The 27392-nt window shown below is 42.6% G+C and overlaps 1 long non-coding RNA gene across 1 annotated transcript; it reads right to left on the bottom strand.

The window, feature by feature from the left end:
• Positions 1-284: 284 nt before the first annotated feature.
• Positions 285-5928, bottom strand: LOC138579860 (uncharacterized). The gene is made up of 3 exons (XR_011304144.1): positions 5837-5928; positions 4377-4502; positions 285-512 (listed from the first exon to the last, which is right to left on the bottom strand). It is a non-coding gene; the product is annotated as an uncharacterized lncRNA (long non-coding RNA).
• Between the last annotated feature and the right edge of the window lie 21464 nt (positions 5929-27392).

Below are 27392 nucleotides of genomic sequence, written 5' to 3'. Positions count from 1 at the left end.
CATTGTAAAACACTTTTATAAATCATGCCCCAAATGTTCAAAGTAGGTGACACGTTAAATAAAATTCACGGGTCAATTATGAAAGCAAAATCACTGACTTTAAAACAAGCAAATGACATTTTAGCTACACATTAATATAGAAATGTTTCCTTTTACTTGCAAACATGTTCGTTCAAACGATTAAACCTTTTTATGAATTTGATATGTGCTATACAACTTTGTAGCGAGCTCATATGACTCTCACATTAACATGAGATGTTTTTTTAACAAAAAATACAATGAGCAAATTAAAACATACGTGTTTTATTGAAATAAATAACACAACATGTGCATTTATAGAAAATGATTCATAATAAATATGTCTTTGCTTTTTCCTTTACTTAGTTAATATGAAGGAATCGTTTAACCCTTTGGTGTGTGCGGATGTGCTGTAAATTCTCCTTCAAATCTTTCAAGAATCCCAACATGTTTTTTTGCCGCCTCGTGTCACATGAGGGTTCACACAGCAAATTCTGTGAATGAAAAGAAATGAATGACATGACTATGATTGATGGTATCAGTTGACATCATTTGGTCATGTTTATTAGAGTACATATTTATGAAGGCCACCCTTGATACATTCAATATTGCCCCAGAGTAGACGTCATCACCTTTCTAAATGAAGTGCTACAGTGGCACATCCTTCAAGAAAGGGGGAGTGAACACTGCTCAAATTCTCATTGGCAATGTAGGGGTACACTCAGAAGCTACAGAAGGCTACACTCAGTATTTACCTAAAGGCAATACAGTGATATACTTAAGGTGTAGACAGATGCTATACAGGGCTATATTCAGAACAGTCAACTAAGTGCAATACTGGCTATACTCCAAAATGGCAGCTAAATAAAATACAGGCTATGCTCACAATGGTCAGCTACATGCAATACAGCCTATACTTAGCATGTTCAGCTAAATGCAAAACAGAGCACTATGTAAGGTCTTTTGCTAGATGCAATACAGTGCTATAATCAGAATATTCAGCTAAATGCAATACAGCGCTATACTCAGAATATTCAGCTAGATGCAATACAGGCTACACTCAGGAACTACACAGGGCTACACTCAGTGTTCAGCTAAGTGCAATACAGGGGTATACTTAAGGTGTGTAGGTAGATGCAATACAGGACTATACTCAGAATAATCAGATATGATATGATAGATTATTTATGACGCACTTAATACCCATAGGTTTCTAAGCGCGGACCTGGGGATCGAACCTGTGTTGCTCCGTGTCGTCTTGCTTCCAAGGCGAGCACGTTACCACTGACCTATCCTCCCGAGAGATATGCAATACAGTTACACTCAGAATATTCTGCTAAATGCAATACAGGCTATACTCGGAATAGTCAGTTTAATGCAATACAAGGCTATACTTAAGGTGTTTAGCTAGATGCCATATAGGGATACACTCAGAAACTACACAGGGCTACACTCAGAATTCACCTAAATGCAATTCAGCGCTATACTCAGAATATTCAGCTAGATGCAATACCAGTTACACTTAGAGTATTCAGCTACATGCAATACATTCTATACTCAAAATAGTCAGTTAATTGCAATACAATGCTATACTTAAGGTGTTTAGCTAGATGCAATACAGGGCTATATCCGGAGGCTACACAAAGCTACACTCGGTATTCACCTAAATGCCATACAAGGCTAGACTCACAATATTCAGCGAAATGCAAAACATGGCTATACTCAAAATATTCACCTAAATGCAAAACAGGGCTATATTTAAATATTCAGTTAGAAGTAATAAGGTGGTTATATTCAAATTTTCAGCAACATGCAATCTACGGCTAGACTCAGATATTCAGCGAGATGCACACCAAATGCAGGAGTCACAGATTATAGAGGGGGCAATGCAGAACAATGGTCAGCACCCACCTAACTGTTGAACCAGCCAGCTTTTAAAGGCCTGGTTGGGAATTCTGGGCAAAAAGGGGTAATGGAGCTGCCCTAGGGAGCTGCCATTTGCCTTTGGCCCTTGGCCGGCTTCCATGGAGGGATGTCTGAAGAGTGTATCTTCCGGTCCCGTGACACAGTCATGGACCAATCTGGGAATAAAGGAGGCGGGCAGGGTGTGTGGAGGGAGGAGGTTCAGGGAGGGACTGGAGAAGGGAAGCCAAACAAAGATGGATACGGGATAGGGAAAATAACCCAAGATGCAGTAAAAGCAAGCAACTCACCAGGAGGGTGTCTATCTCCTCGCTTCATGAGCCAAACTGGCCGAGAAGTACTTGGTGAAGGTGAAAAACCTCCACAGACCTTGCAGTTTCTTCCGGTCCTGTGACAGTCACAGACCAATCATGGAACAAAGGAGGAGGGTATGGGGTGTGGGGTGAGGAGGACCAGGGAGGGACTGGTGAATTGAAGAAAAGGGGAAACAATCAAAGATAGATGCAGAATTGGGAAGAAAGCCCACAATGCAGCCAAGGCGGGAAACTCAACAGGAGGGTGGCGCTCTCGTCGTTCTGTGAGATTGAAATGAAGGCAACTAAGTCCCTCCCAGAGAACTAAACCATCCATAAAATATCACCAACGACTGGATAGACCAGCCTCAACTGCATCCTCTACATGTGTATTCTCTATACATAAGTGTACATTATACATTAACATATCTACAAAGAAAGCATATTACAATGCAACAAGAGCAAAGACTAAATCAGTAAATTGATTTGCTTTAAAACATAGTTCTAAATATACATGATACAAATGCACTGAAACTTGTCACATAATTTAACACTATAATTACCCAAAGTGAACAAGCTTATTTCCCCTGAGCGATTCAGCCACTTCTACATTACAGCAGCTTGTATATGCTCTCCTCTAAAGCAATGTTTTAATGAATGCTGAAAGGGCACTTAGTAAGTGAGCAGAAACCAAGAGACCTGTGTAAAATGTTTCATTCCACTTTCAGGTGATACATGTGTGCATCTTCTGTTGATTACATGTACCTTGTCACTTTTGGAGACTAACCGCCTAATTCACAGAAGCGTTTTCTAATGGCAAAGCCCCATTGGAAAACATTATGTGAATTAGGCCCCTAATTATTTAGCTAAAATCCGTGTTGATTCGCTGAAAAAATGGTGGTCCCTGAGAGCCCTGTAGTTGTAATGCTCAGGTGCCCTAGGGAAACTTTTCCATCAAAACCAAATCCTTCCCCTTCCTTTGCCATAGAGTGTTGAAAAACGGCTGCCTCTTTGTGCACATAAAACCTGAGTGGAAATGTTTTTTTTTTTTTCTTAAGATGCAGTGGTTTCTTACTTGTGAAAAACACGATGAAAAACATTGGTCAGATTTAGATATAGGAACAAATGCAGCTTACCGTTGGTTATTAGAATATTGCAAGTTGTAGAGGAGGTTCATGAGCAGGTAGAGGAGTTAGACCTCAGAGGGAGATCTTTTGTGAGGTCGTGGGATGCCAAAGTGACTTGCAATCTCCTGTTTACCCAGCTCAGGGGCATTTTATTGGCTATACTATATGGCCACACATCATCACCTTAAATACTTGTTTCTTTGCTTGCGCTCATGCAAGAGATCTTCCAGTAGTTGTTACATAAAACCAATGTAGAATTAGGTTGGTTGAAAAACACCCACTAACAGAGGAGTCGCTAGTGGGGGAGGGGCTATAGCCCCGGATCTTTTGGCTGTTGCCCTAGATAGAAGCTCAAGCGCTACAACCAAAAGGCTGGCTAGCCCTGAGTCCCGACCGTCCCGGCATTAGCGTAGCCCTGGTCTTTTCCAGACCAAGCAACACCCCTTCCCACTAATCTGCAGCTTGCAAAACAACAGTTGAACTAGTTTAATCTAATGCATTTAAAAGCCGTTTCGAGGTATTCATTAATTGATTACATGCCAATGGATACTTGGTCTCCTGTGGGAAGCCGCAGGCGTGCACTAAATAAACATAGTACCATAAGCATTTCTCGATCCATTCATTATTACAACGTTTTGCAGAAAGGTCGATGGGAAGGACTATGCAAAGTTAGTCGATGCTTAAAACTAACTGCCCCAGCGTCAGCTGTAATTCCTCTCTGTGCTGGCAGGAGGCAGCGCAATGTTAAACGTGACTGCAATACATACTCAGTTATACTAGCGATTTCATGCATACTCTTTTATACGGTTACTTAACTTTATGATTTGTCATGCATCCTTTCGTTTTCAACCATGACATCAACATGTAATGCAAAAAAACTGTAACACACGTTAATATAAGCTACATTAAATGTATCCCGTGGAATCCGGCTTTACCTACACATGTTAGTACAGCTATGTTCATGAGTCAGTGATTTTCTGAAAGATCAACTGAAATTGACAGGGAAAGCCCTTACCGAGCACTCGATACTGAGCACCTCAATGTCCGTCCTCCTTGGCCTGATGCTGGTCTTGAAATGTTTGTCAAGTACACCTGTGACATCCTCAAATCCAGGCCGAAAGCATGACATGTTGCACGTGTTCTGCACCGGCAAGCACAAAGACATAGTGAGAAAGGCCTAGTGCCTGAAAGCCGGCATTCTATTTTCAGTACACTATGTTATACAAGCAGACAACAAGATTGCATGGGATTAGCAGCAGGGCAAAGTTTGAGCATTTTACATTTGCCAGCACGGAAAGGTAAATTGCTTTAAACAGCCCCAATGGCATCCCCATTACAGTGTTCGAGGATGCTGGGACACATTTATGCAATAACTTCCACTGCGCATGCGTTGTTGGTGAGTTAAGGACTGCATGCCCCTTAATGGGAATACGAGCAGCATTGGGTACTGTGGTTACAGGATGTGTTCTTTGACAAAATGATACTTTCAAAGATCTGGAGCCAGATTGTCAAAGATATGTACTGGTGAGCTTCGACAATAGAAAATGGAGCACCCAGATTTTGTCACAATCCATGTTATCCAAACACTTTTGCACGCTGGCAAAAATGAACCAGGCTGTTTTTTGTACTATGTTTGCTGCATAACATACACCAAAAGGTATCTACTACATTTCTTTTCATGTTGCGCAGTTGTGCAGCACACATCATAAATAAAGCAACCTTATCCAATTTGCCCCTTGATAAAAAAATAAAAAACATTTTAGTGGAAACTGATTAGTGCTAAACCGTTTTGCTACATTCTCTAATAACAAAACAACAAAATCGGTGCTAAATGTATCTGCTCCGCTTTTTTGCACAAGTGCAATATTTTCATTATGTCGCCCCTGAATGCGTCTGATACAATGTGGTGGGCATCCTCTAATGTAAATGAAGGTTAATGTCAGCTTGCACGGAACTGCCGTATCCGCCATGCACACGCCATCGTTCCTGCGGCGCCATCTGTTCCTATCTGTGGGGGGCGTGCACCCGCCACCACACGGCAAGCATTCGGCACAGTCAGAAACAGATGAGGCTGAACGTGGTCTTCATGTGTTTAATCACTGGGGACTACAGAGAGCGTGCCCTGATACTGAAAGAAAAACAACTCTGGGGACTTTATTTTATAATCTCCCTTACAGAAAAAGCACATGATCGGGTCTCCATGTGGGTGCGGAAATAGCAGCAGTCTCCCGGTCCTGAACATTCATTTGAGTGCATGATAATCCGTGAGATACATGGACATGTAAAGATTGTCCCACGTGGGTCTGTGTGCCTTTTGAAAATAAGTCCAGGTATAGAAATAGCCGGGAGCAAACGTCTTTTGCATATTTATATTAGCCAAGGACAGAGATAAAGGGGTGAATTCAGGGTTATACCTCGGCACCTGAATTTAAAAGGGGATTTTGAGAAATTCGAATTCAGGGGAGCTGCACTAACCACTGCACTGCATGTGTCCCCTCTCTGCACCGCATCGCATCGCTCGTCAATTTTGGGCTCATTCTAGACTCATTACCCAGAGTTCCATCCGCACTTTATTTATGCCGCCTTGACATTTCGAATGCAATACGTGATGACATCACCAGCACGTATTAATCTGAATTCCCCAATATGTCTCGGGTAGTAAATTCATTGTTAATGCTTTTGCAGCAAGTACACGTGAATTTGTTTTTTCGGGCTCTAGATATAGAGAGCCTGACTTATGAACGTGTTTTACAATAGCGCAGTGCCATTGAAAAACGCTGTGTATACCAGACCCATATAGCCTCAAACCTGGCTAAGCAAGCCAAGCACGTATTCATCCAGGTACATGCGTGGCAGAGCATGAGGGAAATGCTCCTCACTAGAGAACACACCCAACTCAACTATATACATTATAGCTCTGAAGGCACAAGAGGTTTAGGCGCTATTTCCAAGACAGCTGTTCTGTGGCATTTCAGATAAAGGACCTATCGGTGTTACTCACACAACTACTATTCAGCATTTCACTTTACAATGGGTTATAATTCCATGTGAAGTCTTTTTCGAAAGGCTTGGTCTTTGCTGGTAAACAGTTTGCATTTTAATTCCTGAGTCCGGTTTCTAAGCGCGTTTCCTGGATTCGAGCCTCGGCTGCTCTTCGTGGTCTTGCTTCCAAGGCCACCCTCGTGCTATCCTCCGTTCACCAAATGTATATGCGCTTAAATGTTGAAGAAATCCAATGCTTTTCTAGAAAGCACGCCGTTTACACTGGAGCAAGTGAATGACTAAAGCCTATTGTGGATAGGTTGTAAATACTTTTGTGGCCAGTTGACAATTCATCGACAGGGCAGAAAATGCATTACTGGCAAACTGGCCGGTGCCACCTGCTCCTCTGCTTCCTAAAACTGCCGTGAATGCCATTTGAGATCAGTCTCACACTTATAAAAACCTGTACACGCTAATGAGTGCACAGTAGTGTGCTGAGCCTCCCGACTCAAGAACTTTGCATATGACAAAGGGGTGTGTCTGTAGGCATGTCTACGTCGGGACAATGACAATAACGGGGCTAGTCCTATACACGCAGGTGCAAAATAAGGCACTTTCTCTTAATGCGTTTTGCCCGTAAAAAAAAAAAAAAAAGTGGAACAAGTCACATTTGGTGCCTGGGCAGATAGAAAGGAGGAACGCTTCGTTTTTTGCTTTACACCGGTTCAATATGCACAAACGTTCACACCACTTTCAGTACAAATGTTAAAAAAGAGAACCGTTTACTTTGTGCCATTGCGTGTTGCTTTTCTATCTATCCAGGGACTTGTGCATGTATTGCACTTTGTAAGCTGGGGACATGTATGCGTCTAATGCATGTTACGTTCATGTGTGCGCACTGTCATTCTTTAGTGAAGCAAAGTGTGCGCTTAATATGAGGGCCATCGCAAACACAGGCACATGTCGTTTTTTAAAGAATTTGCCTGACTTTTCACAACTTCATTCTTGATACACATTCAAGGACGTCATCAATGAACTGTGCATAACACACGCGTTCCTACTCTGCACGCCATCCAATGCTTTTAGAATTGCACAATTTGCACATGATTTCACACCATGTTCGACTTGAGGAGTAAACATTCCTCCAAATGGCCACGCTAACTTGAACAAACAATATCACACAAACGAGGAGGTATGTGTAAATAGAGTTTTACAATTACCTGAGGAACTTGAAGGCATAAGCATTCAGGCGAACCTGCCTTTTTCTGTCAAGAGATTATTTGGACAAAATATGTTGTTAGAGACAAATTCACACAAGTCTTCAATGTAAAGTATTTATAAGTGTGCGACTTTAAAATGAGATCCGGTGAAGTAGGTTTAATGAAACATGCACATCGATGTATTTACAACACGAATGCATAATTCATAAATATGTAAACAACATGGACGAATCGTATGATAATACGCAAATCAGGTAATTGTAACATTGTTCCACGTTTGTAATATACACCTCTTGGTTTTCATTTTCCAATAGTCAAAGCATAACTATGATAATAATATTGTTTTGTTTGTACACCTGTTTATACTCATCAATTTAGCGTTTCTGACACTGAAACCGATGCTATTAAAAACATAGCTAGCATACTTACAAGCATATTATTTGGCATTAGATTACAGTTGCAGGTTGCATATGGTTTACCCTGAAATAAAGATAAAAAGCATTGGGTAAAGAATTAAAAAAAAAAATATTGAAATAGCTATCCCAAACAGAGAATGAGGAGAGCCTCACCTTGACGCGCTCCATCAGCTCGTCTAGGTCCTCAATAGTCTCCTCGACGCCGCACGCCTCACTGGCCCCTCGCAGGAGAGCCACCAGGAAACAGAGAAGAAGGACGCCAGTGGCCATTCTAGATTATTCTTTCTTCAGTCTCTGAGTGCGGACGGGCACGTGGTTCTTTAGGTCTGCGAGTTCTTGTCTTCTGCTCCTCCATTGTGAAGGCTACAAGGCACCCCTTTAAATTGAGCTTCAAACAAAAATCCCTTCCCGATAGGAAAGCCCCAACTGTAGGCCATCTTCCTTTGGGCCCACTCACTTTTCCTCCAAGTTTGGAATTCATGCTTAGAAGACAAGGCAAGTAGTTGAGTCACCTTATGAAGCAGTGCAGATTTTCATACTGGGAAATTATCCTCAGGAAAAACTGAAAGGCAGTCCATATATGCGTCACAGAAACCAACGTCAGCAATGGTTACGCTAATCTAGCACTCCATCAATTTTCGCTGGAAAAGTGAGCTTGCACTGATTAACAGCTGAACTTTTCTATGACAAATTGCAGTAGTGGCCCAAAATATTAATCGTAATAAAAATGCAACTCACACATGAGGTTTAAAGACTCATAAGAACATACAGGGCTAGATTTACAAATGCATTTTACAATGGTGCAAAAAACACTTTGTAGTTTTTCGCTTATAAGATATAATGTATGATTGCTATGATGTAGGCTACCGATAATAATGTATTTCCTTGTTTCAGTGATAGCTCTTCAGATGATATATTCACACTCTTAAATAGATTTGAGAAATAACATCTTGGTATTACAATTATTTATGACATATTAGGGCAGCATGATCAACTAATGTTCCGGGTTTGTTATTTACTGCGTGGGGACATAGGGGCATTCAGCCTAGGAGAGTCGTGCTGGTTTATATCACTGGGGAAATCCCCCCCACCTCCCCGGCCAACACTGTTTAGAAATACAGAAAAAAGGGGTCTCTGTACAGAAGATATCAAAAACCTCCTGACCCAGACTGGATCCCCCTTCCCATCAATAATATATATTCCCTACATAATGTTTGGATGCACGTGCAGTGTCCCAGCCAGGCAAAACATTTTGGGTTCAGGAAAACCTATTAGAATGTCATATCAGGGGGGCAGAGTGGAAATTGAGCCGCGGGCAGCGCATACTAGGGGGCTGATTCATGGAATAATTTGCGTGGGAAATAGGGAACTGGCGCGCCAAACTGCATGCAAAATCCCACTTGTCGATAAATGGAATTGAATGCGCAGGACTTTTCCAAGACGTGCGTGGAGTTCACGCAGGCTCAGCCCGCCTTTGTGCCGGTGATCGCCTTGTGCGAGACACCACACAGAGTGTGGCTTGGGCTGAGTGCTAGGAATGGGGCACCACACAGAAAATGGAAAAGAAAATGCGAAAAAGTGTCCATTCGGCGGTACAGTCCCTCGCACCCCCACAATTGCATCAAATGACACATATTCATTGAATCACCCACGCAGCCTCTCTGCAAAGAAATGGCCACGTAAATCCCTCGATCTCTACACCACCCGAAGGCAGGGGTAAAGACACTTGTGCATAGGAATCACAGTGCAGAGGTGAGTTTGCATGTCGGATTTAGGGGTGCGTGTATGCAACCGTGGTCCCTATCCAACTTAGCAGTGTGCATACTCAGTGTAGCGAGGTGCAGGAATGGTTTACAGGGATTCACACGCAGATTTTCTGAATTAAAACTGAGTTACACATTTTCATATGCATGTTGTTGGGGTGCCACCAACAGTTACAGATGACCCTGCACAGGGTCCCCGACATGCAGGCCTGCTCGCAGGGGACCTCATGCACTGTTTGAAGGGTACATGTATTCACGCCTGGGGAAGCACACAAAGGTAGCTGGTCTTGCTGTTTATGCTTTGCATGGGCGCGTGTCGGGGTCATTCCGTGTGAGAGTTGCGAATACGGTTACTTTGTGCAGTGAATTCCATGAATACGCTGGGCACACGTTTTTTATTCTGTACGCAGGCTCACGCAGTGTCGTTCTCTGCATGCAGCAATTGAGGAAGAAATTCATACTTTTCCACAAATCTGACCCATTGTCTTAGTTAGGTCTGAAACTTATTAGATATGTATAGCAACATAGAAAGAGCAACACATGTACTATTGTTGCAGTTGCAGAAGTCATAGATACGACAGTATTATAGGCCCAGTGTTAGTTGATGTATTGTAGTGATGTAGGATAGCGTGATGTGCAGGAAGGATTGAAAAGACCGGAAGACGGAGTCAGCATGGCAGTGTGGTAGAAGCGTGGTAGGTGTGTTAGCTTGTCAGAAGTGTTGCCATGTTTATATTAAGGCCTAGTACACAATAAACAGAAGAGAACACAGGCCTTGGTGTGGAGCTGTGGCTCTCATAGTTCAGCTCCAAAAACAAATTCCGTTTCCCGTTCCCCCAGGAGATAAGCCGAGGTCAGAGGCACCCATGGGGCACAGATAAGCACTAATTGTATCCAGCTGCAGGGCCTGAAATGTAATGTTAGTTGACAAAAGAGCAGGAATAGATGTGCCATTTGAGAACAAATTCATGCGAATAGGGCATGAGGCTCTGTGATACCAATGAGGTAGGCAAAGATTTAGAACACTACTGCCCTCACCCCAGATGGACACCCAATATGAGTTACACCTAGACAAACAACCTAAGCAGACAAATCCTTGAAATTCAGACTCAAGAGCGATGCACTGGTCATGTCACCCCTGGAGTGAGGAGGAGAAAAGGGAGGAGGCATGTCTGGAATGTCTTGTGATTTAGGATAGAAGGAGAAGAGGCAATGCTAATATATTTTGTATAAATTCTGGGGTTCAGCTTGTGTGCACTAGGGATGTAACGGTACAACGCTATACCGTTAAAGATAGCGTGAACCACTTAATTGAACAATAATAACCGTCACATTGTTTATACCGGTATACCATTTATACCATTAAGTGTGCTTTTCAATCTGATTTGGAAAGGCTGCAGTAAGCAAGTGCTGCACAGTCTTGCACTGTTGGATGTGCCGTCTGCCAAGTAGTTTCAGTTGGAGCAGTTTTTAATGCCATTCCATAAACCATACTTGCCTGACATAAAATCAATATATTAGCAATAGGAAGAATAAATACAGTGACGAGAAGGAAAAGGGTTTACTTTGGGATGGCTGCTTTGGGGTTTATATATTTATGATGGATAAGGTTTGCTAAACATATGACAATGGGGGATTTCCCTGGCTCCATCATTGAATTTACATATAACAAGTCACACTGCGAAATTCACTCATCTCTGCGGGTAGTCCCTCCTGCCATACCAAAGGGAAACATGTGCGTGATTGCTGAACACCTTTTGGCCCGCATGTAAACTAAAGGCTGTAACGTAAAGAGAGAGAGTGTGTGTGTGTGTGTGTGTGTATGCGCACAAGTTTATTCTACCATCAGCCTCCATTGATCTGTGGCATGCAGATTATCAAGATGGCAACATGTTCATCTTCACCAGTAGCAGTGGGGGAGCTAAAAGCCTAAACGACCACTTAAGAAAAGCTATTCAGTTTGCTTTGCCAGTCCCAGCAGGGCTCCCTTCCCCCGCACCACTCCTCTCCACACGTGTTTGGTGGAAGCAAGGGGGGCATTTCAGTGGAAAGTATGTTGAAAAGTCCAATTCTGGCCCTGGGTGCCTGGTTTTGTTTGTGATGATGAATCTGACAATTTATGACCTTTTAGAAAATATTTGTTAAGATTAGTTAACTCCACCTGCTATACCGCGATAACCATGATATACCGTCATTTGGCAAGAAGGTTATCGTACCGTCCTAAAACTAATACCGTGACACCCCTAGTGTGCACCATGGCATTTGGGTTAATGAGGAAGCCGGGTTGGCCTTGCCAAGTTACTTTGATTGCATCTAGAATAGATAGGAGGGTGGACATCATGTGATGGTCTCAAATTTACAAACCTATTCATAAGAACCCACCAGTCATTCACCTGGTTTTGGCAGTGACGATTTAGGGGACCGCATGTTTAGGGTAACTCGGGCAATATAGATGTGGCCAATTAGTCAAAGGCAAAAGGGGGGATTAGCATGTTCTAAAGGTGGTAGCCAAGGAGGGTGGTGGGATTATGCTGTACTCAATATTATGCATACTATTGCTAATTTGTGGTTTTTCCACTATAAAAGCTGTAACGTCTTGAGATAAGAAAAGCCGTGTGTTAGTTTGGTTCTATGGGACCGTATGAGACACTCTTTGCATGTAACAAACCTTGTTTTCCTGTGTAAAGAGGTGCAGTTGTTATTTTGTGGTTTGTATTGATTTCATTTTTTGGTTTTTGAGCTGCGATCCTTTCAATTTGGTGACCTGGACATGATCCCAGACTCTCTGTGAAGTCGGAGTGTCTGAGCCGTGCATCTGGGGAGTGGCGCTCATCTACAGCGGCCAGTCCTCTGTGCATGACTTGAAGAGAGGTCCACAGGCGCTGTGTTGCCAGAAGCCCTGTCTGCTCTTTGGAGTGGGGCGCTGCTCCCAGAGTGTGCAGGCCATTGATGGGACCCTGTGTCAGAGGAGCTCGGAAAACCCATAGATGTAAGTGCACCTTTGCAGGAGAAAACAATAAGTGGAGAGTGACTATATGTGGCATGATTTGGTGGTGAATGGATGGAGTGTGTAAAGCCATGTGTTAATATATAGTGTTTTTTTTTAAGGAGATGTTACAGTATATATTATGAGGCAAAGGATGGAGAGAGTAAAACAGAAACGTCTCAGATTGTTGGAGAAAGGCAGCGCTGAGAATTAAATAAAAGGTGCAGTCCATTATATGGTGGACCTGGGAACACTCCACTCGGCACAAGGGAGTGTGAGAAGGTACATTCTCACTTCCCAATTGCAAAAAGGAAGGGTTTACACCATTTGTACATAACTGTGATTTTGTTGTGCAGGTCCATTAAGTGGCGGACCTTGGATCCCTTTGCCCTGCATAAGGGGGCAGAAGGAGGTACATGCCTTGATCTCAAAGTAGAGATTGAGGAAGGATATAAAGCACTGTGTATTTATTTGTGTTTTTATTGATTTCTGGTTTTAGGTGATATGGAATTTATGTGTTGTGAAGTAGTGGTTGATGAGATGTGGGGAGTGTTGTGTGGTGTGAGGGGTGACAAGGGAAGGGAGGGTGACAAGGGAAGAGTAAAGGGAAGGGTGGATAATAGTGGGAGAGGATTGATGCCACTGGATTAGTGTTTAAGAGGTGAAATAGCACTACACGGTTAGGTTTAGATACAACACAAGTGCCATGACACCCCTTGAATATATGTGTACAGCACTTCTGCTGTACTGGGAAAAAATGGGGTGGTCGATATGAGAGGGGGAATGTATAAGGCCTAGCTCGAAGAAGGAACAAATATTAGAGAGGTTCTTGGTCATATGTATACTTATTTGGCATCAAAATATAAGGCAAAGAAGTTGAGGAAGAGGAAGGGCATTCTCAAACTTTGGACAATGGTAGAGGATTCAGAAGCTGTCCCAGAGAATTCAAAAAGGGTAGAAGTAGTAATAAAAGTGCCTTATGTCACTCCCATACCTAGTGTGCCACCCGTGCCATGTGAACAACCCACAATTCATGTAGTCCCTGCAACCCCACAAACCCCATAGGGGTGTTATTCCATGCAAGCAGCTGCAGGATATACTAACTCCGAGTATGTGCCCTATGTAGCCCCGTGACAGCATGCCCCAACATTTTATGAAAACATCCCGCAGCTCTTAGCAGCGAGTGTCACTTACAACCCATTAGTGATGGAAGCAGAAAATAATGCACCAATACGTTTAGAAACAGTGCTCTGAAGGACAGAAGCAGAGCCCAAGTGAGTAAAGCAGGAGAGGGGTGAAGGGCGAAGAGCGTCCATGGATACTGATGAATGGCGAGCAGGTGATATTCTACAGTACTGTGATTAGAGTGGTATATGTTGAAACACGTGATGATGGTAATAATGATGAAGTGTATATGGGAGGGTGACCACACACAGATAGTTTAGATTATGAATCCATTCAATCAGAATCTGATGCAGGAGTAGCAGAGGAGGAAGAGTGGGTGACAGATGAAGAGCAGGGAGAAGAGGTGCTGCCCAGGGGTGGACTGGGAACCAAAAGAGGATCTGGAAATAATTTTAAAAGTTGCCCCGAATTGCACATTTTTGGCAAGTCCAAACCCTTTCCTATGATAAAATGTAAAACATACCACACAAAAGAGGCCAAGGGTGCAGAGGCCTACAGGGAAATCTCCGGAGTTCCCTATAGGCCAGTCCACTTGTGGTGCCACCTAGAGTGACGTCAAGAGTAGAGAGTTTGTGAGGTCCAAGATTAAGAGTATGACCAAGTCATATGGCAGTTGTAAAAGGTAAGCAAAGGGGGGAAGAAATTACCAGTGAAGCAGTTGGGAACACAGTTTCCATTGTCACATAAAGGCCCTGCCAGAGCACAGTAGGTGTCTTGTCCACACATGGATAGAAACGGTTTGATTAAGGCACTGCCCTTGCTTGCTGCAGGGGTGGGAAAGTGGATTTATGTGCTCGTGAAACAGACTGCAGGTATTACATTGGCATTAGGAGATATGAAAACCTTGTTTGCTGTAGTTGTGGGGGACCAAGCAGATGACATTTGGACAAAGGCCTGAGATCCCAGGTATGGATGGATGATAAGAATCATGATGGGTCACACTATAATGATTGTCTGGCTGGAGTGTGGGCTGCATTAAGAACAGAATAACATGACACACTGGACATGCATTCAATAATGGTGCACACTATGAAGGAAGATGAAGATCCAGCACTGTACATTTTACATATTCCGGAGATATGGAGGGCTGAGACAGGGGAAATATGGGAGAAGACAATAGCAATTTTTACATGTTGGAGAAGGCACTCCCCAAGGAGGTGCAGAAGGACTTAAATGCGATAGTAGGGATTGAGGTCAAGGGTTGGATGCCGATTCATCTGATTATAGTGCTTCATTGTAAAAGGCGACAGGAGAAGGCAAAGCAAGTAGCGGATAATGCACAGAAGGCAGAGGAGACGTTAGTAAAAAAGAAATTGGAAACATTGAGTATAGAAGGAGCTGTGATTATGGGGTCACCTGTACAGCAGGTGGAACAGAGAACATCTTTGATAGAAGTGAGAATGGCACTAAAGTGGACTGAAGTGGGACACCAAGGGTATCCAGATATCCGAGGGTACTAGCGATGATACAAGGTTGGTTACCAGGGGGGATACCAACAAGGTTATCTGTAGGGAACAGGACTGTTTCAAGGTGGCTGGGGAGGTAGAGGAGGAGGATATGGCAGGATGGGGCAGAGATTTGGTGGGTCTGGACAGTTTTGGTCATGTGGGGAGATGGGTGATTTTGCAGGAGAATGTAGGAGCGGACAAGCTTACGCATATAATCCCAAGTGTATACTAATGGACTGACAGTGGCAGTTAAATATCCTCAGCCATACAGGAAGTTGCCCCCAAGCTGTGCGTATGGCACGATCCCTGTGCAAGCGGTTCAGCAGGTACAATAGCCCCAGTGTCAACATCAAGAAACCATACCCCAGCAGATGCAACCTCCAGTGCCCAATATTGCACCAGTGTATGTGTAGCAACAAATGCAACATCCAGCACCACAGGTTTGGGTCAAAAATACTTTGCCTCATGGCACAGTGACACCATACACAGGGGCAAGTGTGGTGTGTGGTAACCCTTTCATATTCCCAGGGTCAAATACATATCCCGATTGGGATAGCCCACATAGAGCCCTGGCAGGCCCAGTCCTATCATCCACCACCGACCAATAAGAGGAACACCTGGTAGGTGTGGAGAAAGGCAACACATCATTAACTTTTATGATTGAGACAGGTGCAATAAAACCATACATTAAAAAAGGCAGTTTTCCATTATCAGGTAAAGTAATGGACACAGAGGGATTCTATGGGGCAATACATTTGCTTCCATTCATATAAAATGCACACATCAAGGAAGGGAACCAAGAAGTCTTAGCACCCCTATTGTTTTCTAAGATGACACTGGTAAACTTGTTCGGAAGGGATTTGTTAAGCAAATTGAACATGACCATTTTCTTTTCAGAAGGAGGGGTAGTATTTTCAACACCCGGAATTTGTTCTGCCAGGGTCTGGGTGATAACAAGAGTATTGTCAGTGATGGTATTACGAGGGGATACCATGCATCCAGATTTGTTTATGTACAGAGTAACAGTGTTGCTGAGTTGGCTGCCAAGCGGTCAATGAAAGTCATGGAGTGTGCCATCAGAATGTTTACATAGACCGGCAGTGCACCAAAAACATGTCCACGGTATTATTATAACATTTGATTTGGAGGTGGTGCTTATAGGGACTGATGAAGAGGGAGGTGAGAGGTGAACAGTTTTGTATATTGACCCTGTTCAACCATTGAGTGGGGTGTTGGATGGACAGTTGTTTGAAGGTTTTGACAATGACAGTGAGATTATACTGGAAGTGTGTGTTGCCTGTCAAATAATAGGAATGTCCCATGTCCTGTACTTGTTACTAAGAGTATGCATGCCGATTTACAAAATTACGTACTACAGGTCCCAATCACTTTATGGATGGACAATTCTCATGACACAGGGGTCTTGAAGAGCATAGGAGTAGTGTGTATTAAGTTGAAGCAGGGAGCAGTATTACCTAGAGTGTGACAGTACTCTGGCAGTGGAACTCGTTTCCTTAATTGAAGCCTTCGAGGCATCTCAGAGATGCTTGGTGACCATTTAATTTGATTTGGCGTACATCACCACCACTGTTCATTCAGGGTTGTCCATATGGAAAAGGAGGAGGTTTTTTAAGTCTGATGGCACACCTATACAGTATGCAGCCTTATTGGGGATATTGTTTTATTTATTGTTCAACCCCTCCTTTGTAGTATTGGTTAAATGCACAACCCACACCCACAATAGCGACCATATTTTGCTCAGCAATGATGAAGCAGACGAGACTGCCAAAGAAGCGGATTATTACAGGGACCCAGATGTCACTGCGTATTCTGAGGTGGTAAATCAGCAGTTCAAATTAACCATTCCATACACTGCAGTACCAAATACATGAATAATTGTCTTGCAGGGACAGGCACCTCAAGTTGAGAAGGGCCAATGTGTGAAGAGGGGCTGCTCGCAGTCCCCAGAGGACTTGATTTGGAGTTAAAATATTACAGGTAAGGTGGTAATGCCACGGGAGTTGCTAACAGATGCTTTTGAGCAGATGCACAACCCAGTCCATGTTTCCAAATAGGACATTGCTGCAGACATTTCAGAGGCTTGGTTTGGCCCCAATCCGCAAGAATTTCTCAACACATTTGTGTCAAACTGCACAACATGCCACATCTACAATGCTTACCAGATTCTCAAGACATTGCGTGGCACAACACCATCATATTGGGCTTTTCCAGGATCTTCACATTGACTATGCCGTTATGTCTAACAGCGGGGTCAGAAGAAGATTACTATTACCTTATTGTTGTGTTATGTCTGTTCTCCTGTTGGGTTGAGGCTGGCCCTTGTGCACACCCAGAGACATAACCTGTGGCAACATTTCTAGAATGCAAGGTATTTCCTCGTTGGGGGGTGTGAGGTCCTCAAATATGATGGTTAACTCACTTTTTTAATGGGTTATTTAAGGAAATAGCATCTCTATTAGGAATTAGGCATACAATGTGCTCCATATACAACCTGCAAGCCAATGGAATTGTAGAAAAAGTGAACAGACTTTTAAAAAGCTAATTGTGTGTAATATTAAGATGGAACTGGGTGCAAGGTCTCCCTCTCGCTTTGTTTAGTCTGAGAACACAGCCCAGCAAAGACCACTACTTTTCCCCACACGAGATAGGATGCGCATACCTCTTACTTTCACATGCACAGCATCATTTGCTCCCAAGGCAGCAGTGGATTTGGGAGAGGAGGTTCCTGGGTACTTGTGTGAATTAACCAAATGCATTAAAGTGCTCTCTCGACAAATTGCTCCTAGAAGAGAAGATGCAACAGTTACATCAGCGATCTATGAACTGAATTTGCCACAGTTGTTCCCAGGAGACAAAATCTATGTGTGCAACTTCGTCCATCGCTGTTACCAAGAGGTTCCAGGGACTCTTCACTGTGGCATTTGCCATGCATTTTGTGGTTCAGGTGAAAGTGTTTTGGTACTGTGTCCCCCTATCCGATGTTCGTAAGGCACCAGACACTGCTCCACCTTCTCATTAAGCAGACCCAAGTATTGACCCAGAATAAGCTGCATATTACTTTACGGTCCCATTGCGTTATTAAAGTTTGAACTGACCGAGTTATTCACCCACTTTCAGTTGTATAGTGTAGAAAGTTCCCTATTGATTTATTTTTGTACACCACGTTCCCTTTCTGACCCCGTCACTCATTGACAATAAAGTGCATAAGATACCACAATCCCTTTTTTATACTTGAAGCATTTTAGTACCTCTTCTGTAATTATGGATTTGCGGTTGTTTGCATGGATGTCTATTTTGTCTCTACCGCTGCAGGTGCAACTCCACAGATGTTGAGTAATATATAGTTTATGTTGCATATGTTTTTTTCCCTTGCATTTGCATGTTGTTTCTTGTTTCTATGTGATTATTTTGTATGGTGAGGACATATAAAGGGGGGATTATGAAATGGTTTTGAGAATGAAACACACTTGTGGATAACATGTGTTAGGAGAGAAAGTGAGTAGGGGCTAGAGTACAATCAGTACAAGGGCGTTATAATTCACACTGCAGTCAATGTGCACCATCTGGTATCGGACAACATGTTTTATAATCACATGCATGATGTGTGGAGGGAGAGGTCAAACGAGACCTGCAAAGTATGCTCTTTGATAATTCATGCAATGGGTACACGCAAGTGGTTTATACCCCAATAAATGCTGCCTCTTATAGCCCAGTGCCTGGCACACATAACCCTGTGCAGAGAATGGAGCCTTTTCCAAGAGCACACTGTCAACGTGGTAATAATGGACAGGAACGATGAAGAATGTGCCAAGAAGAAAGAGCAGGCACCGTGCAAGGTGGGGCCACTGTTGAGGAAGGAAGGAGCATTGTTTTCCAACAATAGTTGGTTGGCAGGAGTGGTGAGCTGTGCAGTGGTGGTCTTACTGGGATTTCCCAAAGATGTGATGGCACGTGTCAATAAGAACTGGGGCAAAATATGTGATAACTACATGCTGATGCTGACATGGATTGAACTAAATGAAACACCAGCCAAAGTACAAAGGCCAGCAGAGTGCACTGTTTGTTTCTGAGGAAATGGCACTGTACCCACAGGAACTAACAACCATTGCAATAAAATAGTATTCATCCTTGATCTAACTGAGGGCACAGCAGCATTAATGGATGTGTACTAGGTGTACATGATGGTGGGAGGCATATTTACACCTCCCACCATCATGGAGGGGTGTATGCTTGCTGACCACCCTCACACTGTGGTTCTAGTAGTTCCTGATTCTCATCTATCAGTTATAAAATAACTAAACCCCCAACTGTCAGGGGTGTTGCTAGTTCTGGAAAAGATCTTGGGCTAGGCTAATGTTGTGACTGTCAGGACCCAGGGCTAGTTAGTCTTTTGGTGTTAACCCCCGAGCTTCTATCTGGGTCTACAACCAAAAGACCCGGGGCTATAGACCCCTTATCCCCCCTAGCAATGTCTCTGCCAACTGTTAAGTGTGTTCCTCTTTCACACAGAAGTCGCCATCAGAAGAATTATAATTACCTGTCCAAAGACTCATCCAAGAAACTAAAAGAAATTCCAGATCAATACCGGTTAATTACCAAGAAATACAAACATCTTTTTTGCCTCCCTTCTGGTGCCAGGTATCCAGACTGCAGCCAATGCAAAATGGCTGAGGATAACTAGATGGGAGATGATTCAGATGGTGAACCAGACGGTAAAGCCTTAATTCAATAAAGAGCGAGTTGAGAGCCATTAGGTTTGTGACCCGCCAGAACCAATATGTTCGGGACCTCATCACAGCTATTGAGAGAGGAGTGTGCACGAAAATTGGACTGTCTTGTTGGCCATACCTACCCCAATTGATGCTGGCAAAGGATCACTGTCCCATGCAATAGGGGCCCTTCACAATTTGTGGACTTCTATGAAGAAATAAGCTGGAGTGAATGCAGATGACTGGTTTGATACCATTTTATTTGTTCCATTTGTAGAGCACTCGTAAACCCGAAGGCATCAAGGCACTGTGAGCATAGAGGCATGGTTATGGATATGTACAAGTTGGGAATGCACATGGGGTTCCATGTCACATCAGTTCAGTTAAACAGAAATGTTTTGAGTTTTTTTTTTCTAGAAGATAGTCATTTGGGAGTTGGTATGTGTAACAAGACAGTCCAATTTCCTTGCACACTCCCCCCTCGATAGCTGGCACCACCACAGATATCCTTAGCATGCAATGTTTCACAATATGCGCAAACTCCCATGCAAATCCTAAGCACCAACAGGAGTTGATTGGACCTAATCACCATGTGTTTCCTCTAACAGATGTGCCTAAAAGGAAGGACGATCAGAGCATACGGCTAATCAGCCATCCCCACTCTATTTTCTACCTCCTTAAATGGACCGCAGAACAAGGCTACCAGCCCCCACAGCTAGACACAATAAACCCAGCTTCTACCTTTCCAGGTGAGCATGCCCACCTGCTTCTAATGAACACTTCTCATCTTTTTAATCTAAAGTGCAAAGGCCTTTGCACCCAACCCAGCTAACTCCTTCTCCTCTACTTTTCCTTCCTTTGCGCTAACCCCTTTCTTCTTTCCATCAATGGATACATCTCACAATACATGAATATATATCTCTTAACTAATTCTTAATCAATGTTTTTGATGATTGTGTGCTAACAACAACCCCCTATGAGCCCCCGATCAATGATTGATTCACTTTATGGGGATACCAAACCGCATGATCATGCTTGTTCAACCCTTGCCTATATTTCTTAATAACAGTTATGCAATGTTTTAAAAATGAAATTTCATCAATACATAATATCACTGATCACACTGCACATGTCTCATAATGGTGTTTACTCTGCGTATATGATAACCTATGGACATATATGATGATGTTAGCCTTGATAAAGACCTGTATTTGGTCGAAACACGTGTCGGCACCTTTTGAGTAATAATAGAATGTAATAAAACACAATCTATAAACCTAAAACAAATGTGTGGACAGTACCTACTCACTTAAAAAAGTGAAAGAAACCAATGTTTATAATCTCAGGCACCAGCGACATATGAGTAGAAACTCCAACAGAACTGCATCTAGGTTTCGAAGAAAAAGTGTCAATGATGACAACTCGCAGAAAGGTGTCAGGAGATTCAGGTGCAGAGAGCTGTTTATAAATGAGCGGATGTTTGCAGGTGCTGTAGGTGGTTCGCGGATGACATCCCAAGGTATGACATAGTGGGCCTGATTTACAAAGCATATTGTAACGTGATTTTCCCCTTTCAAAAAAGCTTTTGTAAATCGGGCCCATGGTGTTACCATAACGGCACAATTAGAAAAAAACAATTGCACTCAGTACGACATCGAAATGAGTGGGCCATGAAAAAGGCAGAGCCAAATATAATTCTAGGGTCGCTCGGGTCCTATTTGTGATGGCACCAGAAATGCGTCAGAACATGCCACTTGAGTTGGTTTTATTTGCATATTTTCTGTTTTCGGGAAATTTTGTTGGTGTACAAATGTGGAGTACATATACATATTGCGAGCAATGGTGTTGATGTTGGAAAACAGGAGACCAACTTTGACACCTTTGCTCCATTTTTCAAAACATTCACCAATAGCAACTGGCAGGGGTGTTGCTAGGGTTGGAAAATATCTGGGACTACACTAATAGCCCACAAGGCCGCCCCATACCCTCCAGCCAATACCTCTAGTTCCTAACATGTCTCTGTATCGTCGATATCAGCAGTTTTGCACACGCATTTTGTTATGAACTATTGACACATGTCTATTTTGCAGGTGTCCTGGATGATGGTCTGCTGATATGGCCTGTTGGAAATTTCAGAGATTAACTGAGATTTGTGAGTAGAGAACTCACACACACGTACAATATGGTAAACGCATGTTCCCTCATGTGCATGCATGAAAGCGGCTCGTGCAATTGCAAGACCTGGCACTGAATACGCTCTAGTCCGAATGTTGGAGCTGGCCTTTACTGCTGCATACCGCACGGTCAAATAATCCTGGCAAGGAGGGCATAACGCTGCAAACGACCGCGCCTTGAGTGCAGCAGAGGCGTACTGGTACTGTTTGCCATGGCTGCAACTAGTGCAGAAATGTGTGTGATAACACCTGCCGTTAGGTGGCAGTCTCACAATGTTGTGAGTATAAAACATGCAGTGGTGCAACAAATGGATGAGCCCCTACACCCTGCCCTGACAAATACACCATGCAGAACTCCGCGTTATAGGTCACGAATTGATTTGTTTGGAATGGCAGAAGAGGATGTTCTGAAAGTGAATCATTTGATACCAATACTTGTACCAGTTTAATACATTTTTATTTCGAATATCATATTCATAAAACATCAATGTAAGCATATTAAAATATGTACATATTGAGCCTTAATTAATACACCACTATTGAACTATTGGTGATTGCCTTCTAATTTTCTTAATAATCGGCAAAAAAAACAACATTCCAGACTGCAACACATTCTCAACCCATTAACTAACAGAAGAAATAAAAACATACAGGCCTGCATTGTTTAAAACCAAGCAATCAAAATAAGAGTAGTACATGCACTTTTCTTGGTTTATCATAGTACTGCCAAAAAAAGCAATGCATATTTGTTTCCAAATTAGACATTACACCGACACAGCTCATCTGATTTTCCCCAGGTGTCTGGGTTGACTGCTAGATATAACGGGTGAAATCATAAACAAGTTATTCGTTTTCTTGTCTATATGTTACATTCACTCAAAAAAAAACGTTGTTAAGGGGACGTTATGGTTAAGTAAAAAGACATTTGTGATGTCATCTTTCATGTCCTGGGTGTTAGTCTTAGCAATGCATGTAGGTGGTGCCAATTATGGTTGCTTAGCTTACCATAATTAGCGAATGTCAAGTGTTTTTCGGTTTTACTGTGAACCATAACGTCCCTTTAACAAAGTTTTTTTTTTACTGAATATACATATATATATATATATGGCAGTGAAGAAAAACAAAGGGGCTACACATGTGATATCAGTGATGTCATCAATGACATTTGTGATGCCTTCTTTCATGTCCTGGGTGTTAGTGTTAGCAGTGCACAGTGGTGCGGGCAGGTATGGTTGCTTAGCCTACCATATCTGGTGAATTTCAGGGGTTTTTCGGTTTTACCTTGAACCATAATGGCACGTTTGTAAAGTTTTTTTTAATGAATTGCACAGGTTTTTAGTAGTGCAACTAAACCATAACATCCCCTTAACAAAGTTTTTTTTTGAGTGAATTTTACGGGTTTTTAGTAGTTCAATTTAAGTATAACGTCATTTTAATAAACTTTTTTTTTTACTGAATGTCACAGATTTTCAATAGGGCAACCTAACCATAACGTCCCTTTAACAAGGTTATTTTGCTAAACAGTATAAACCTTGTGAAGAATGCCACATGACAATATGCTGGCGTACAGCACGGTGATGTGTTCCAGAATCAGGTCACACTTAACAGTAAGATCTATGCCTCGTGGACAGTGTGGAAATAGATTTTATATTGATGTAGGAACGTCCACCTTCAACATTTCCCTTACACAGCGCCAACATGTATTGCTAGGCAGCGATTACCAATGCAATACAAATTATATATTTTTATCAAAAGTTCTACTTATCTGAAAATGACATCAGCTAAAGCCATCCCTCCTCTCCAAGAAACAGCAGCACTGCTGTAATGAAGAAGCATGAGAAACAGTGCCGCTACCTTGCAAATAACAAACGCACAACATTTTTCGCCGTACATCGACCGGCCCATATTACCGTTTGTTTCCTCTTTGCTCATTGCCGTTCGCAAATTGCCTTATTATCTGTCATACCAAAAAATAAAGCCACCCGTAAACAAAGTAAATATTCCGTTAAGAGCAAACTTTCACAGTGTAAATACATTTAAACAAAAACATGTGCATACACTCCATGTACTTCATATTTCTGAGTAAAATACATAGACGCAAAAATCTTTGCAAGTAATAGTCTAGATTTGCAAAGCAGTAACGTGTGCTACTAAAAAATAGGATTACTGGTTTTAATCCGGGGCGGCTTTGGCGGGTCGGATTACAAAACAAAATCCTTTTTCAAGATGGCCACCATAGAAAGGGAAGGCGGTTGTTTCATACATAGCCCCTCTTCCCTTCCCTTAGTAGCCTGCAAAAAGCACAAGTACGTGACGTGACGCAGAACCTGTAAATAAGCATACAGCGACGTACAACGTAATAACTTACATTTTGAAATAATGGACTGGATTGTAAAAGAAAACGTTAACATTTTAGAGTTCGTAAAGTAGGTTTATTTAACAAGAAACTGTCAGAGACCATCGGAGTAATCCCATTTTCAATTGAATGATAACAATGGTTCTAAGGGCGTCATTGCAAATGTTAAAGATGAGAAACATGTTGGTTTTTTCCCATACAAAAATTATGGGTTCTTGGTTAAAGCAGCCGCTTTGTTTCCACAGTGATTTCCAAGAAGGCGCAGAAGCGGGCTTAGGGTGTCATCCCACATAATTGTTATGGACACGAGCAGTTGTATTTGCCGTCCGAAAAAGCCGTCACTCTGCATCTGGAAACCATGGCACGGACAGTATGGCAAGATGTACCTAGGCGGAAAATGTAACAGAAAATACGTGTCAATAACCAACCTCTAGCAAAAAATTGCAAAAAAGACACAAAGAATGTGCAAAGTAATACACAAATGCAAGTGGTAACATTTCATTTTAGTGAAATGTTACTATTGACCATGTGTAAATATAGTAACAGGCTACAAACGCCGAGATTCTGCATGCGCCATAAGATTTAAAAAAATGGCAACTACACAGGAAGACGATAATTAAGGCAAAATGAATGGGCAAGTAAAAAAAAAATTACATCTCGTGATTTCAAACAAAACCAAAAGAACGTGCAAAGTGATACACAAAGCTATGTGGGCAAACATAACGTTTCAAACAAGAAATATTAACGCTAAAAAAGGATGAGTGCAGTCATACCCTACAAATGCGGAACCTGTGCACTCTGCATTATTAGAGGAAAAATATAACAGCGCAGAAAGATAATACTTCAGTTATATTGTCACAATTAGAGTTTCGGTAATTTAAAATTAAAACGTGGGTCGGTGTAGAGTGGTCAAAAGTAAACTTACATAATATTTACTGCCTCCATTCTTTTTGTCCAAGTCGGACACCAACGTATTCGCACCAAAGTATCTTCATGGACTGATATTGCATGTGCCTTACAAACGTTTTAAAACATGACCTTAACAATTGCTATTTTTTTCGACCCTTTCATTCCTTGAATTGATTCTAAAGTTTCCCTTTCGCTCCAGGTCAAAAAACAATTTCCCCTTATACATTCACTCGGATGTGTGGGCCTATTGAGTGTCCAACCAAAAAAGCAACTCAATGGACCTTCACTCAGAAGGCAAATACATTCTTACTTTGCAACAGCATATTGAAATCCAATTATGAGAGCCGCTACTCCCATACACCTCCAGAGTCGATGTTTCGAGCAAACAGTGCAGATGGTGGGCTTAGTTTTCAAAACTTAGGACGCCAGACTGACGGCAATATTATTCCAAAAACATTTTAACCCACAAGCACTAATTAGTAGTGGTACAAGAGCACAAACTTACATTTAACCGTATGAGTTTGGTGACAAGAAAACTCCACTTTTTCAGTTTGTGCTCCCACATCCCATCCCAGCCTCCTTAAAGGTCACCTTCTGAAATAGTATTACATAAGTGTGACAAGTGCAAATCTGTCTTGTTTTGTATGTGTTTCTGGCAATGTCTGTGTACACCAAAACATGAATAAAAGATGGCGGGGGCACCGAAGAAAGCTGACGTACTTCACGCTGTTCCACAACCAATCAGGGAAAGCGCCACATGTCCGCGGGCACAAACTTTTTCCCCCATTCAGTCTAAGGGGAAAATAGACGTTTTGAGAACCCCCCCTTACAACTTTTCCCCCCTTGACCAAACATCACCAAACTTTGCAAAGAAATTCAGAGTGTCCGATATACTTTTTTTTGCAGAGTTTGGTGAGGATTCGTCCAGGGGAGCACAGTTATAAGGCACCCAAAAGTGCTCTTCCTATGGAAACAGCAACTTCACCACAACTACACAGCCACTAACATGGCTGTCTAATATGCTGCAGTGGTTGTTGGCGGGGCCTAGAGGTTTGGATGTACGTCCACAGATATTTGAATGTATGGGTGTACAGTGGCTTTTAACTGCACTGCTTATAAGGTCGTTCTTGGGTGCATGGCCTTTCTTGGGTGCCTTTTCCCATGCACTCAAGACTGTACACCCTCCCAGAACCATCTGACCACTAAGCAATACTACGGGTGTATGTTTTGCTGTAATATGATGTGGTGGTTCTGGCCAGGGCCTAGAATGTTAGGAGTTTGGCGTACGGCCTATGGCCTGCTGCCATGCGCCCAAAACTCTACATCCTGCCCAGAACCACTGCACTATATAAAATCCATGTTGCCTTATAACTTTAGTGCTTATAAATTTGCTCTTGGGTGCATGGCCTCCGGCCATGCACCCAAGACTCTACTTCCTGGCCATATCCACCACAGCATATCGCACCCATTGTGGCTTGTGATTTCAATGGCCTTCGTCCATGCACCCAAGACTCTAAGTCTTGGCCACAACCACCACAGCATATCGCACCCATTCTCTCTTGTAACTTCACTACCTATAAATGTGGTCTTCGGCCATGCACCCAAGACTCTAGGCCCTCCCCACAACCACCTGATGGATGTTTAATACTACGGGTGTATCTATAGCTGTGATATGCTGCAGTGGTTGTGGCCAGAGGCTAGAGTCTTCGTTGTAAGGCCATATATATGTGAATGCATGGGTGTCCAGTATATAAAACCCATAGTGGCTTGTAACTGCAGTGCTTATAACTGTGTTTTCGGGTGCATGGCCTTCAGCCATGCAGCCAAGACTCTACATACTGTCCACAACTACCGCAGCATAT

This window comes from Ambystoma mexicanum, chromosome 3p (genome assembly GCF_040938575.1).
Source record: "Ambystoma mexicanum isolate Mex_15411 chromosome 3p, UKY_AmexF1_1, whole genome shotgun sequence".
In the NCBI taxonomy this organism is placed as follows: domain Eukaryota; kingdom Metazoa; phylum Chordata; class Amphibia; order Caudata; family Ambystomatidae; genus Ambystoma; species Ambystoma mexicanum.
Note: the sequence above shows the minus strand (reverse complement) of the source record. Positions and strands in the feature narration are given on the sequence as shown.